Source organism: Castor canadensis, chromosome 14 (genome assembly GCF_047511655.1).
Source record: "Castor canadensis chromosome 14, mCasCan1.hap1v2, whole genome shotgun sequence".
NCBI classification, from domain to species: Eukaryota; Metazoa; Chordata; class Mammalia; order Rodentia; family Castoridae; genus Castor; species Castor canadensis.
The window spans coordinates 72,712,208-72,727,348 of NC_133399.1; positions in this window are offsets into that span (position 1 = coordinate 72,712,208).

Here is a 15,141-nt window from a genome sequence, read left to right on the forward strand (position 1 = left end):
AGTGAGAGCCATTGGTGCCCAGCCAGTTTTTATCCATCTGTCTTATGAGATGTTTTCAAGAATCTTACGTATGATAAAATTCTAGAAACAAACGTGATAGTTCAGACCATCATCGCACAGTAGCATGTCCCACCATAACGGGCACATTCTCCACCTCCACTGTCCAAAGTGTGAGTCATTGGTCACCTGTGACCCCTCGACACGGCAATGTTGCTAATGCAGTCAAGTTACCGAGTCTTCAATTTTAATTTGTATTTGAGTTGTGATGCATACAATCATCAACAGTTTTAACCTATACTGAAATAGTCTGCATTTTAGTTGATGGTGTATAATGTTGTCCTGCCTGAGTGAAATTTAATAAACTAATTAAATTGCTGCAAAGAAAAAGCACTGATATTTTGGCATTCAGTATTTGAGAGCACCTCAAAACTGGCACTTTTTTTTTTTCTTATTCCTGTTAGGTTTGTCCTGATGAATATAAAGAGAAAAATTTTAGAAAATATGACATAGGATTTTCTTTTCTTTGTGGTACTAGGGGTTTGAACTCAGGGCCTTGCACTTGCTAGGCAAGCACCCTACCAATTGAACATGCCACCAGCACTTTTTGATCTACTTTGTTTTTAGACAGGGTCTCGTGCTTTTTCGCTGGGGCTGGTCTGGGACTGAAATCCTACTACCTCCAGCTCCCTGAGATTATAGGCATGCCCCACCACATTTGGCATTTTCTTTTCTTTTTAAAAGGAAAACCTGTTCATTTCATTAAGTGAAAGATTCTTGTCTATCAAGTTCCATATAGTGAGCAAGAAAATTACAGTACATATATGTTATTTTGCTACTCAGCATTCACTCACATTTTTCCTAGTAATATAACGATGTTTGTTTTTACTAAGTAACTGTCAACACCCCCAAAACTCACTCACCTCTTGTACCCCTGGACTATCACACAAGCATGGTAGAATTTGGTATAGGAACATTCTCATCATGCAATCAGAACCAATGAAGTCAACTGGAGACTGAAGGGAGAAAGACATGTCATGCCACTGGAAGACTAGGAAGTGAGGGCAGTTTAAGCAGGGAGTATCCATGCGGAGCTGAGGGAGTCACCAGCAAAACAGGAAGTTGAACCAAAAAGTTGAGAAGAAGGAAGTCTAATGATATGCCTCACAAACAAAGCCTGCCCTGGAGATTTTTGTTAAATAGTAGCTTTATTGAGGAATGTAATTTACCTACTACAATTCACCTATTTTAACATGTGCAACTTCATGGTTTTTGGTATTTTCACAGAATTGGGTAACTATTGCCACAGTCAGTTTTAGATTTCTATCACTCTCCAAAAAATCTGTATCAATTACCAGTTACTTCTCTTCCTCCACTCTCCCAGCCCAAGGCAACCACTAATCTACCTTTCTGTCTCTATATATTTGCCTATTCTGGACATTTCATATAAATGTAATGTGGTCATAAATGGCTTTTTGTGACTGGCTTTTGAAACCTAATGTAATGTTTTCAAGGTTCATTGAAGTTGTAGTATGTATCAGGACTTCATCTCTTCTTATTGCCGAAAATTCAAATGAAGTGTTGCAAAGATAGTGCCCTTAACCTTCAGCTAGTTTCTTCCAATAGTAACATCTTATATAATTCTGGTGTATTTGACAAAACTAAGAAATAATATTAACTAAACTATCGATGTCATTTAGACTTCACTTTTTGAAGCAAAGTGTCATTTTTCCTGTTTCAGTATGTAATCCAAAATGTTCCATTGTATCTAATAGCCATGTCTCCTTAGTTTCTCCTCTGGTTTGCCCATTTTCTCATTTCTTTTTGTTTCTCATGACCTTGACATTTTCAAAGGTATAGGTCAGATATTTTGTAGAATTTCCTTCAATTTAGATTAGTCCATCATAATTGTCCTAGGGGTGTGTGCTTTTCTGTTAGAATACCATGGAGGTGAGGTGCTTGTCCCTATGCATCATATGTGGGGTAGCTGATATGACTTACACTGGTGATGCAAAACTTGATCACTTGATTAATGTGGTTTCTTCTCTATCAAGTTATTATTTCCTCTTTCCACCCTCTATTTTTTGGAAGTGGATCACTAAGTCTATCCCAAAGGTAAGGGAATTAAGCTCTCCTTTCTGGAGGGAGGAGCATCAACATGTATTATTTGGTATTCTTCCATAAGGAAACTATGCCCATGTCATTCATTTATTCATTTATTTATTTATACCACTATGCACTCATTGATACATATTTTATTATTTTTGTTATACTTCAATACTGATATTATATGTTTGGTTGCTCAAATTATTCCAGATTTGTCTATAGTGTGACCTTTCAGATTGGCTTCTATGTCCTTTGTCTTTTGATATGGCCCTTACCACCCACCCCACCCCACCCCTTTAGCACTTCCTTACCTTCTGGCACTATGAGATGTTCTAATCTCATATTTTCCCCTATCCAGTCCTAGGATCAACCATTTCTGCAAGGAACCTTGCTTCCTTTTATTGAAAAATGATATTTAGAAATAAAAATTTGAGCACTGAGTGTGCCTATTTCTTCTGAAGTGTTACTGCTACTAAGCCAACATATGTATACATATTAACTTGTATACACACATCCTTGAAATTATTTATATTTCTATCTATTTTAAAATATTATTTTTTGATGGTAGCAATTTTATTAACAATTATTATAATTGTTCTACTTTATTATTAACTATTATTGTTAACCTCCCACTGTGCCTAATTTATTTATTTATTTTTATTCATTTATTCATATGTGCATACACTGTTTGGGCCATTTCTCCCCCTTGCCCCTCGCCCCTTCCATCTCCCCCAGACTGCCCTCGCTTCCAGGCAGAACCTGTTCTGCCCTTTTCTCCAATTTTGTTAAAGAGAAGACATAAGCAATAATAAGAAAGACAAAGTGTTTTTGCTAGTTGAGATGAAGATAGCTATACAGAGAGATTCCTAGCATTGCTCCCATGCACAAGTGTGTTACATCCCAAGTTAATTCATTTCTACCTGAACTTTTCACTAGTTCCTGATCACCTTCCCATATTGACCTCTGTTGCTTTAAGGTTGCTGTATTAGGTCCTCTGCAGTGGGGACATCAAACACTTTCAGGTTTTGGGTTTCCTACCTATCCCCATTCCTCCCGTATGTGCTCTCGCCTTAGCATGTGACCCATGTCCAATAATATTACAGCATTTGTTTTAGGTCTAAATCTGCATATGAGGGAGAATATGGAATATTTGGCCTTCTGAGCCTGGCTAACCTCCCTCACAATAATGTTCTCCAGTTCCGTCCATTTACTTGTGAATGATAAGATTTCATTTTTCTTTATGGCTGAGTAAAACTCCATTGTGTATAAATACCACATTTTCTTAATCCATTCATCAGTAGTGGGGCATCTTGGATGTTTCCATAGCTTGGCTATTGTAGCGCTGCAATAAACGTGGGTGTTCAGGTGCCTTTGGAGTAACCTGAGTTGCATTCCTTTGGTTATATCCCCAGGAGTGGGATCTATATTTAGATTTTTAAGAAGCTTCCATATTTTTTCCCAGAGTGGTTGCACTAGCCTTCATTCCCACCAGCACTGTACAAGAGTTCATTTTCCCACATCCTCACCAACACCTGTTGTAGGTGGTGTTTTTGATGATAGCTATTCTAACAGGGCTGAGGTGGAATCTTAAGTGTGGTTTTGATTTTCATTTCCTTTATGGCCGGAGATAGGGAGCACTTTTTCTTGTGTTTTTTGGCCATTTGAATTTCTTCTTTTGAAAAAGTTCTGTTTAGTTCAATTACCCATTTCTTTATTGGTTCATTGATTTGGGGAGAGTTTGGTTTTTTGAGCTCCCTGTATATTCTGGTTATCAGTGCTTGGTCTGATATATAGCTGGCAAATGTTTTCTCCCACTCTGTGGGTGGGTCTTCAGTTTAGAGACCACTTCTTTTGTTGTGCAGAAGCTTTTGAATTTTATGAAGTTCCATTTGTCCATCCTTTCTCTTGGTTGCTGAGCTGCTAGGGTTCTATTGAGGAAATCCTTGCCTATACCAACTGCTTCCAGAGTATTCCCTGCTCTTTCCTGTACTAAATTCAGAGTTTCAGGTCTGATATTAAGGTCCTTAATCCATTTTGAGTTGACACAAGTATAGGATGATAAACATGGATCTAGTTTCAGTTCTTTGCAGACAGATAACCACTTTCCCCAGCAACATTTGTTGAAGAGGCTGTCTTTTGTCCATCATATGAAAATTATTTAAAACAAACAGGACTCACACTGATATCTCTAATAGCTTCCCTTTTGTGCTTGTGCAGGTTTGAGGTAGGTGATCTGATACTTTTATCTCTGTGCCACAACTTATGGCATTAAAAACCTTTATTTAAAAAGTAATGTCCTCTGTTTTATAGTGCTTTGAGGTATATTTGATGTTGATATTTCACATTAGTAATAAGGAACTAAGTCCATGATTATGTCCTTGCAGCCTGCTACAGGTTAAATGTGGTTTGGCCCTCAGGGTAAAGATCCATGGAAACTTCAAGAGGTGGGGCCTAATAGAAGATGATTAGGTCATTGACCCTCAGAAAGGATCAGTGCAGGTCTTGTGAGTTAGTTCCAGCACGCTTGGCCCCTGAACTGCACTCTGGCCTCTGTCTCTCCATGTGATTGCTCTCACACGTGCTCCCACCTTTGTGGTGCCAGCCGCCAAGAAGCCTTCACCAGTGTCAAGCAGAAGCTGATGCCATGCTCTTGAATCTCCAGAAATGTGAGCTAAAGAAGGCTCTTTTCTTTACAGATCACTCAGCTTCAGGTATTTTGTCATAGCAAGAGAAAACAGACTAATACACAACCTTATTTAAAAGACAGAAAAATGAACAAGTCAGAGCTCTCATTTCAATTTTTTTAAAAAATGAGACCACATATGCTATATATTTGGGAAATATATGGTAATTGGCTCATAATATGGGCAATTAATATTTTTCAAATGAATTGTGGAGGAATAATAGGCCAACATGAAATCTACAATCATAACTAATTGCACTTTATAGTGTGCAAAGTCTTTTTAGGTAACTTATCTTTTTTATTTTTATGCCAACTCTCTGAAGATAGATTTTATTATAATTCTCATGATAAAAATTCCCAGTTTTCTAGATAGAGGTGAAGCTAAGAACCATAATGAAGCAATACAGCTAAATCCAAAATTAGATTATGCAACTCCTTCCTCTACCCTGTCGTTTTCTCTAGGTTATTGCTAAATTCATCATGTTACTGCTGATTGTGACATACTCACATCACATAGATCATTATATTTTTTCAGACATGGGCTCACATCTGGTTCAAGAGAGCAATAGGAGGTCCCTAAATTCAGAGGGACAGCATATATCCCTTTTGTGAGTGTGATGGCATTAGCAATAAGCCTATGACACAGTAGTAGTGCTGTTAAGTAAACAAAATAATATAAACATTGAGACTATAAAAATCCTATAAACACTTCAAGTTCATTGCCTTCTTCTCTGTATTCCTCCTTGTCCTTCTCCTTTTTATGCCCAAATACAAAATTTCAGTTTATTAACTTGTAGAAATAAGCAACTCATCTATAAAGCTTGAAGAATTTTAAATCTAAATGATTTTGAGTTTGCTGGCAGTCTTTATGACAAACTTGGAAAAAGATACAGGGTCTATGTTAGTTCATTTCACATGGTAGCTGCTTGGTAAATGTTTGTTGAATTAACCAATTATTCAAATCAACAAATATTTGCTGAGCTAAACATTGTGGAGGCGCCAAGAAGAAAAGGTCTTGTCCTCAAGGATCAATGACCTCATTGAGGAGACTAAGCATAAACACCTGAACATACTCTAAGTCAACAATGCCAGTCAGGTAATAGGGAATGAAGAATTTTGGTTCAGAAAACAACTATTTGATCAGAAGACGATCAAGTGTTAGATGTCCTCAATCTGGTCTTAAGGGGTAGTTAAGTCTTGAATGAGTGAAAATGGTATGGGGGGAGAAGAACACAAATGGTGCCTTATGAGAGGCTGTTTTTCCATTAAAGATAGCATGAAAGAGTGATTGGAATGAAATTCCTTATGTCAGAGCAATCAGTGGTCTTTAATTATAGATCTCCAAGAAGCAAAATATTAGACTGGGGATGTAGCCCAGTGGTATAGCACTTGCCTAGCATGTGCAATTTCCTGGGTTCTATAACCAGCCCTGCAAACAACACAAAACAAAAATAAAATGTTTCAAGTACTCTTATAGTAAAGAGACTAAAAGAAAGACTTTGGAGACTAAAATAAATTAGTTTAAATTCAAAATTTTAAAAATCAAGTGATGCCTTTTAACTAGTTCATAAAACTGCATTCTAAAGAAATAATCATTTGAGAGGGGGTGAATTCAAGTATGATATATTTTGATACATTGTAAAACCTTTGTAAATGCTACAATATATATTAAAAAATATATAAAATAAAAAAAGGACACTGGTTGGCAAAAAAATAGAACTTTAAGCAGGTTACAGTGAGCAACTGAGTATAAAAACTCATTTATCTTGAACTCAAATAGTTACTTCTATTACTTAAAAAAAGAAATAATCATTTGGAAAAGTATTATGTTTTCTTAGTTTTGTCTAAGTTAAAATTTAAGTATAGCTACAATCTCTGTGTTCATGACTTCAAGTGCAATTATTTAAATAATCAACAAATTAACTTATTCCTTAAGAATATGAATACTCACAGTAATTTTAGTAAGATGGATTTAAAAAGAACCTTCCAATGTTCTTTGTCTTTTATAAGTCCATCTTACTTCTTTGTTTTTAGTTGAGATTATGTATTATGAGGGAATAGTCATTTTCTGCTTATGTTTCCTTCATTGATCAACAGCATATCAGCTTTACAGATCATTCCTCTCATTTCAATAACTTGAGGTCCAGTTCAGTTTCTGAAATCTGCAAAGAACCTTGTTATCAGGCAGTTCCACCCAGAATGTGGAGCCTAAATTTCCTTCATATGTGCTTATCTGTAGTTAAATAACAAGAGAGAATTCTTCTTGTTCTTAGAAGCAGATGTCTTGATTTTAAAATACATACTTTTCTGTCAAAGAATGAGACCAGGAAAAAAAATTCCACTGGGGCAAACCTAATAAAAGAAAATGAAAAGAAACTTATCTATGGAGAAAAATTGTCATCTCCCTTCCAAATAGCACTAGAGGCACATGTCAAGGAAGCATGCTAAGAGTAGGAAAATAAAATTGTCTCTTTTTTTTTTTCACTGTTTAATGTAGTTGTGTGGGGCAGCTGCAATTCTTCATTTTCATGGAAACAATCCCACACCCTTGTTCACCCCAAAGAGTTCTTTTCTTCCAACTAAGAGCAGATTTTTTTTTCTCCATGAATTTCATAGAATCATAGAATTTGAACCTAAGGGATCATTTAGTCTAATTTTATAAACTAAATGAGAGATGAGGACAATGCAGGACAGCAGTGAGAGAATCAACCTAGCATGTCCTGCCTCCTACCTTGTACTCACCTCCAAATAATCTACACTCCAGACACATTCAGCTTTTGTAAAACCTGTTGTGAGATTAGAACTTCATGTCTTGGTACACATAGTTCCCCTTTCCTGAAATGACCAGCTCCTCTCACTCAGGAAACATGCCTGCTCATCCTTCATGTTCCCTTCATCTCTGGAGCCATTTCTAGTTCTCTGAGGCAGCTATGTTCTGACCCCATGTTCTCCTGGAATGCTCAGCAGATACCTCTACCACAGCCTTGTTATATACTACAATGATCTGTCATATGTCCCCTCCCTGTACCATAAAGTTCACAGTTCTTTATTTTTATATGTCCATTGCCTAGCACAGTACTTGCCACATGAATAATTAATAACTGATGATGGAATGATTGACCAGAACTTGCCTGCAGCTCTCCTTGCCTCAAATACATTGGTCATACACTGTCAGATCTGTTTCATATCTAAATTGAAATCTTTACTTGAATAATAATTCTGAGCCCTAAACCTTTTGGAAAACAAGCTAAATTAGCATGTTTGCTTGTTTTCAAGTTTTAACCACAACCCACACTGATTACATTCAAGGTATATTAGGGTCATTCAGACTTCACCTTAGGAAAGCTTACTCACTAGATGAACTAATCTAATAAAATTAGAGTTTAATTACTTTTGCTTTTTGTATGGAGTTTCTTAGTCCTTCATTAACTAGACATGATTAAGCTTCATGATTGGGTTTTGCATTTTGTGATTCTGTTATCTTCATAAAAGATCTTCCACGAAGTATTTCAGGGACTAAGAAGAATAGAGTCAAACATTGCATTCTACACAGACACACATACACACACATACACAGACACACACACACAAACATAGACACACACACACACACACACACACACACTTACCCCTAAAGTACTACTAAGTATAAGATGTCAACATTTTTAATTTTAATTTAAAAAATATTGGTTCTATCCTTATCTTTAAGTCCAGTGGTAAACAGGAATTATTTACTCTGGGAACTTCCTGATGAGTCATTCCTGGTGCTTCGTGTGGCACAGCCCTGGGTTCCTGCGTGTTCTCTCCATTACCATCAACACTGTTCATTTAAAATGAGCCAAACTTGAGGGGAAGGGGCAAATGTTCATTCTCTGTGGAAAGGCCACTAACCTGTCAGAGAGGGGACACTCTAGGAGTGTTGGGCAGATCTTTTGGATAAAAATCAAAGCCTACATAAAACTTGGTATACGTAAACTGTAAGAACCCATAGAGCCAAAAATAAGTATAATGAATTGGCAAAGGCTCAGGGCTCAGAAGTCAATCTTTTAAAATTCTGGTATAAGTATCAAGCTTTCCTGTAAACTAAAAATACTAATATTTGCAATTCTTTATTGTACTGAGTAGTTGCTCTGTAAAGAAAAGTACAGAAATTTTAAAAGTTATTCTTACCTATTTTTTCCTCCATTAAGCTAGTGGGTATATTCAGTTTTTAGATACACAGAAAAAGTCTTTAAATTTTGTTCTATTATTTCTAATAGAGTTTTATTTGAGACAAGACATGTCTCCTCATGTAAAGTGCTTCCATATATTCTTTCTTAAAATATAAAAAGATTATAGCATTTGTAAATCTGTATCTCTGGGCACTAGAATTTTTGCCCTTTTATTTTTTTCTAAATATGAATGAGATATTTTTGTTGGGAATTTTTGTTGTTGGTTTGGTTTTGGTTTCTTTCTTTGGGTTTTTGTTTGTTCATTTTTTTTGATGCTAGGGATCAAACTCAGGGCCTTGTGTATGCTCAATGCATGGTCTACCACTGAGCTATACACCTACACCCAAAATATGTATGTGTGTGTATGTGTGTAAGTATACACACACATATATGTGAAAACATGTATGTGAAGAGAGGAGAAAGCTCTGTTAAAATTATATTTTAAAGAAATGACCAAAAAGATCTCATTGACTACTAAAGGACGATGGAAGTAATCATCTAATAATAATATATGAAGTATGTTTTTCCATTCCACATCCCAATCATGCCTAAATGTGCCATTTCACTTAGAAATGAAAGTAGAGACAGGCTAAGAAACGATATTCATATGTGTGTGTGTCTTGAACAGGGCAGGAAGTAACTGAAAAGTCTCATGAGAGCCTTTCTTGTGTCTGTGTCAGGCTATTTTGTAGGATCCCAGTTGTTTCTGAGCTTATTATAAACTTTGAATTGTTATCTGAATCAGAACTCTTGACACTGAATATCAGCTCCCATGTCCCCTAAGATTTGAGTTGATATGTTTTTATAACTGGATCTTAAAAGAAGAAAACACCCAAGCACAATCTATTACCTGGCAAAATGTTTTACCAAAATACTCCTATCTGTTTCCCAGCTTTCTTCTTAAACTATCAAAGAGAAATAACAGGTTACCTTTCTAAGGCTTTGAAAATATAAATCCTAGTTTTCAAAGATTGTGTTGTTATGTGTCCCATTCTTTGGGGATTTAAAAAAAATATTAAAGCATTGATTTTCTTTTCTCCAAGACAGAATACTATGTGGGTGAGACATCAGGTGCCAGGAGCCACACTATCTAGTCCACCTGCTTCCATGGCTTCCTGCTGCTTCCCTCTCTTAACCAAATAATCACAATGTGTCACAGCATTTCAGTGTTTCCCACATCATCTGAGTAACAGCAAGGCTTTCCCTCCCGTTTTAAAAATAAGACAGAAAGTTCCTTTTTGGGATATGTTCTCTGCGTGGCTTTAAATATAATGAAAGACAGATGCAGGTGAGGAAAACAATGCTGAAATAGAACAGCATTTGGCAATTTGCATTAGTCTAGGCCCTTCTCTCATGATGACAACACAACATGACTGAATGCAGCTCAAGCCTCCTTTTCCTCCGTGAAGTAAGCCCCTTACTGGTCTGTCAGTCCCATCACAGGAGTTGTCACTTATCCATGTGCAGAAACTTGTCTAGTGTCAGGTGATTCTATTCCAAGGAGGACATACTTTAAAAATCTAAGAGTTTGTTTTCACTCATTGATTTCCACATCCAAGGCCACTGAAAGTGTATCAAGTAGCAAAGCTTTTCAGGTTATCTGTGTCACAAGGTGTTCGACATTGTTAAATAGAGTGAGCAATGATTACTCCGGTCCAGTTAAGTTATGTGGAAAATCAGCATACTTACTGATTCATAACCAGTTTTCTGGGGTGAATTCTACAGGAAAATGAATTGGTTTATAAGGCTAAAACTTTAGTTTGTATTATAGAAAAGTTGGTGCATCTCATTTATAACATATAATAGGTAGTATGTATCCTTTCACTTTCAGAATTAATCATTTTTCAATTATCATAGGCCAGTGACAGTTCTTTGTTTTGTTTAATTTCCATGATAAGATAATTGCTTCTAGGAAGAGTCAGTTGATTGAGTAGTGTTTTTCAAATCCTAACTAATGATTTTCAACCCCCTGCCAAAGTGAAGTTCTTTATCCCTTGGAAAGCTATTTTAAACCACTGAAGAATTATTTTTGATCTTCTACTATATTATTCATGACTATAGTTATAAGAAGCAAAGCAAAAATAATGTCCAGTCCCTTTAATAAGTGAAAAGCCTTTCTTACCAGATGTATCTAATACGACCATCTGAACTGTAGAGTAGGTGAATCCTCTTACCACTAACAGAGGCATCAGCAGTAACCAGTCATAAGGAGAGATCTGAAAATAGGAATGCCATTGCTTACTAGTTTTCAAAGTAGGTAGACTTCCAAGCATATTTCATCATTCACTGCTTGAGGAAGCAGAGATCAGGAAAAAAAGAAACATGTACCAGGTTCAAATTTTCTAAGAAAGAAGGAAGCAGTGTTTAAATCATAATGCAATGTTTACAAACAAATTCAAAGTTTAGTCAGTTTTGTGGTGATTCTCAATTTTGTCCTTTTCAGCAGGCGTTCAGAGACCACCTGATGAAGTGTGTGGTACTCACATGAATGCAACAATAGTTAAATCACAGAACAAAATCAATCAGTGAATGAGAAACAATTCAATAAAATCTGTTTCCAGATTTCTGGGCCTGTAGAGTTCATGAGGAACTTCATTAGTGGTGGACCATCCAAAAGAGGTGTTTGTTCTGCCCCTCAGGAAGGAAGTCAGTGTGTCCTGAAGGCATGTTCCTGGCACTGAGGTTGGGTGAGGCTGACACTGTGAGTGGATAGTGGTCATTCAGGTGGGGAGAGGTCAGTGAGGTGGAGAGGAAGGGCTTCCAAGCATCCTTTGATACTGCGAAAGCAACACAGCAGGTAGAGCTGAAATACCAGAGAGATTGGGTTCGGGGACCTTGAAAAATCTATACAGAATAAAACTTTGAAATGAGTTACTGTACAACCAGAACATGAGGAATGGAATCCAGCAAAGTGTGGGATGAAGGAAAATGAGGGACAGACAGGTACTGGGTTCATACAGCAATGCAGGTTGGATGGTGGTGGTTGAGTTACAGTTGAAACGTGGTGTTTATCATACATAGACTCCAGGTCCAAAGGTGTTAGGAACTGGTGGAACCAAAGGACTGATGACCTATTGACTTTTGCCTTCCAGATTGTACTATTAGAACTCTAGTATCCCAGTGCTACCTGCAACTTCTGATATTAGTCCACAAAGATGAGTAATGAGACAATACATAGCCATGTCTATCAAAGAGACTGCTGTTTAAAAGACTTGGATCTAAGCTGTTGTTGGACCTCCAACTTTTCTATCTATGAATTATAGTGCTTGGGAGTAAGGAGAGCTTGTTGAAAATATAGTCAGGATTGGGGACATAGTTCAGACTGCTTGCAAGGATGTATAGAACCCATGTTCCATTCCCAGCACTACACACACACATATAAAATAATATGCAACTAATCTGTTTCAGCCCAAGTCTTGCCTAGTTGACTGAGTAGAGCATAACCTGCACAGCCTATCTGAGGTGCCTGATTCTTTAAATGTGGTTCTTGAAATGCAATGTGTGAAAACCAACTGTAACTCAACATTCTCCAAACTGCCCTACTCCTGACAGCTTAATAAATGAGCACCACCCTAAGCCTATTGAACCAGACTCTTCAAAGGCACAGACTGAGAATTCATATTTTTAGCAAGTGCTTTCAGTAATTCTTACCCTCAGAATTATTTAGCTCAATAATTCTGAAAGAATTTACTTACGTAACAGTTTACTTACAGAAACATTAACATGCATCCCTATGTCAACATACTGATGTAAGGAATGATAAAACACTGGGGTGCCTTTTCTGTTTGGTGTGTTCTCTCTGCTTTTCTATTCTGTTCTTTCTACTCCACATTTTCTTCTTTACAGAATGAAATTGAAAAGCATAATAATATGGACCAGATGAGCATACTTGAAAAACACTCAGGAAGCTCAAGTTCAGGGGGAATGACAAGCTATAAATTTTCACAGAAGAAAAAATTGGGACTATTTTCTTATAGTCTTACGTTATGTAACTGCAATTATAGTTGTTCCTCCTCATCTGTGGAAGATATGTTCCAAGATATTCCTTGGATGCCTGAAACCTCAAATAGTACTGGACCCTACATAGAGTATACTTTCAATAAAATGTAATTTGTAAATTAGGCACAGTGATTAGCACCAATGACAGATAATGATATGGAATAATTATAACAATATATGGTAATAAAATTTATTTAAAACTTATGAATTGTTTATTTCTGGAATTTTTCATTTAGTATTTTGGATTTAGTTTGACCATAGGTAGCTGAAAGGGCAGAAAGCAAAACTTTAGGTAAGAGTAGGACTACTATAGTGGGTTTGTACCTACAATGCTGCTTTCTACTTGTCATACTGCACAAGATGGTAACAGCTATAACCCTTGCATATTTTGAACAATTTAAATTGCTTTAAGCATACAGGATAATGAACTTATTAATAAAAATAAAAGACACGGTCTCACTGTTTTATAAAACAATATCCCCAAAAATCTATGCAGGAAAGAAAGCAATAGTAACTTCGGATAAAATGTTAGAAGTGAATCCCTGATTTAAGTATTCTTATTGCTTAAATGTCTTAAATGCAACAGCAGGTATATGAATAAAATAGACGCTTTGGAGGTTGATAATTTTCTTGTATTTTGATGTTCAAATCTCTATAGTGTATAACATTACAGGATCAAAATTATACAATGTGTGATGTTTGGGATATAATAATAATCAGTATCTTACTCTTCTAAAACATAAAAAAATTCCTATTATAGTGACCTTTAATCCTTAAAGGTGTTCTTGCCAAAAACTGAATCAGGGTAACTTTGGGATGCTCCTGGCTGGTACTTGTGATCAGCTAGGGTCCATGATTACTTGATGGTCACCAGGCCTGAGGATTTGGTTGACATCCTCAGGTCTTGTGTTCTTACAGCCAACACAACAAAGTTGATTCCTCATGAATGTAGATAATAAAATCTATTTCTAAAGAGTTGGCTCATGTTGTGAATATTTGCTTAGAAATGTTAAATGTAAAAACCCAATATGAAACCACCATTCTGAGTCAACAGGTATAATTTTCACAAAGACAGAATTCTTTGTGAGCAACATATATCAACCAGGTCAACTATCAGATTAAAATGCTAAAGGTGGCTGGACATGGTGGTACAAACCTATCATTCCAGTACTTGGGAGGCTGAGACAGGGTGATCATGTGTTCGTGGCCAGTCTGGACTACATAGAGAGTTCCAGGCTAGCTTGAGATTGGGCTGTATGGTGAGACCTGTCGCAAAAGGAAAAAAAAAAGTCAAAGGTTTGAGTGACTAAACTGTTTATGGAACATGCTGGATGTTGGAAAAGCCTTTGCCTGAGGTTCCAAGGGTGTGTTGCTAAAAGACTCTTGGCCACAGTGTTATGACTCAGCTGAAAGGCAGCATGGCATGAGGACTGGCTCCTCCCAAAATTGACCAAGGTTTTGCTAGCATTTAGCTCTGTCCCTCTGATAAATAAATTTAAGCTTTTTCTCTTTTTTGCAATCAATATTCTCAAAGCCAAATTAAGATCAAATTTCCTCTAGCTGGCTTTTGAAACAATTATTGGTTTTAGGACATTTTGAGTTGCTCTAGTTTGTCCCAGTATATTAATCAGCCTTGCATTACTACAACAGAATACCTGACACAGTTAGCTTTATACAGAGAAAATGTTTATTTAATTCACAGATTTGGAGGTTCAAGGGCATGGCTCCCAGCATTGGCTCAGTTCTCACCCTCTTGGCTGCAGTCACATCAGTGTGGGGACTGTATGTGGAAACAAGCTGCTGCTGATGAGCCCAGAGACAGAGAAAAGAATAAGAAATGGGAGTCCCACAAATCACTCTGAGGTTGCATCCCCATGACCTAAGGACTTCCTATTAAATTCCACCTCTCAAAGATCTGACCATCTCTCAACAACACCACACGGGGATCCAAAACTTTGATTACAGTGGACCTTTGTAGGATACAAATCCTAGCACCAATTGTGTGGCAGATGCTTGGGTATCTGTCACTGACAAGTATCTAAGTTTTTGTGTGCCTTGGAGTAAGCACCACTACACAATTGGGGGTGTTGCAGTGTGTCAGCCTGGGTGAAGAGCCTGTATCAATACACATTATAATTATAAAAT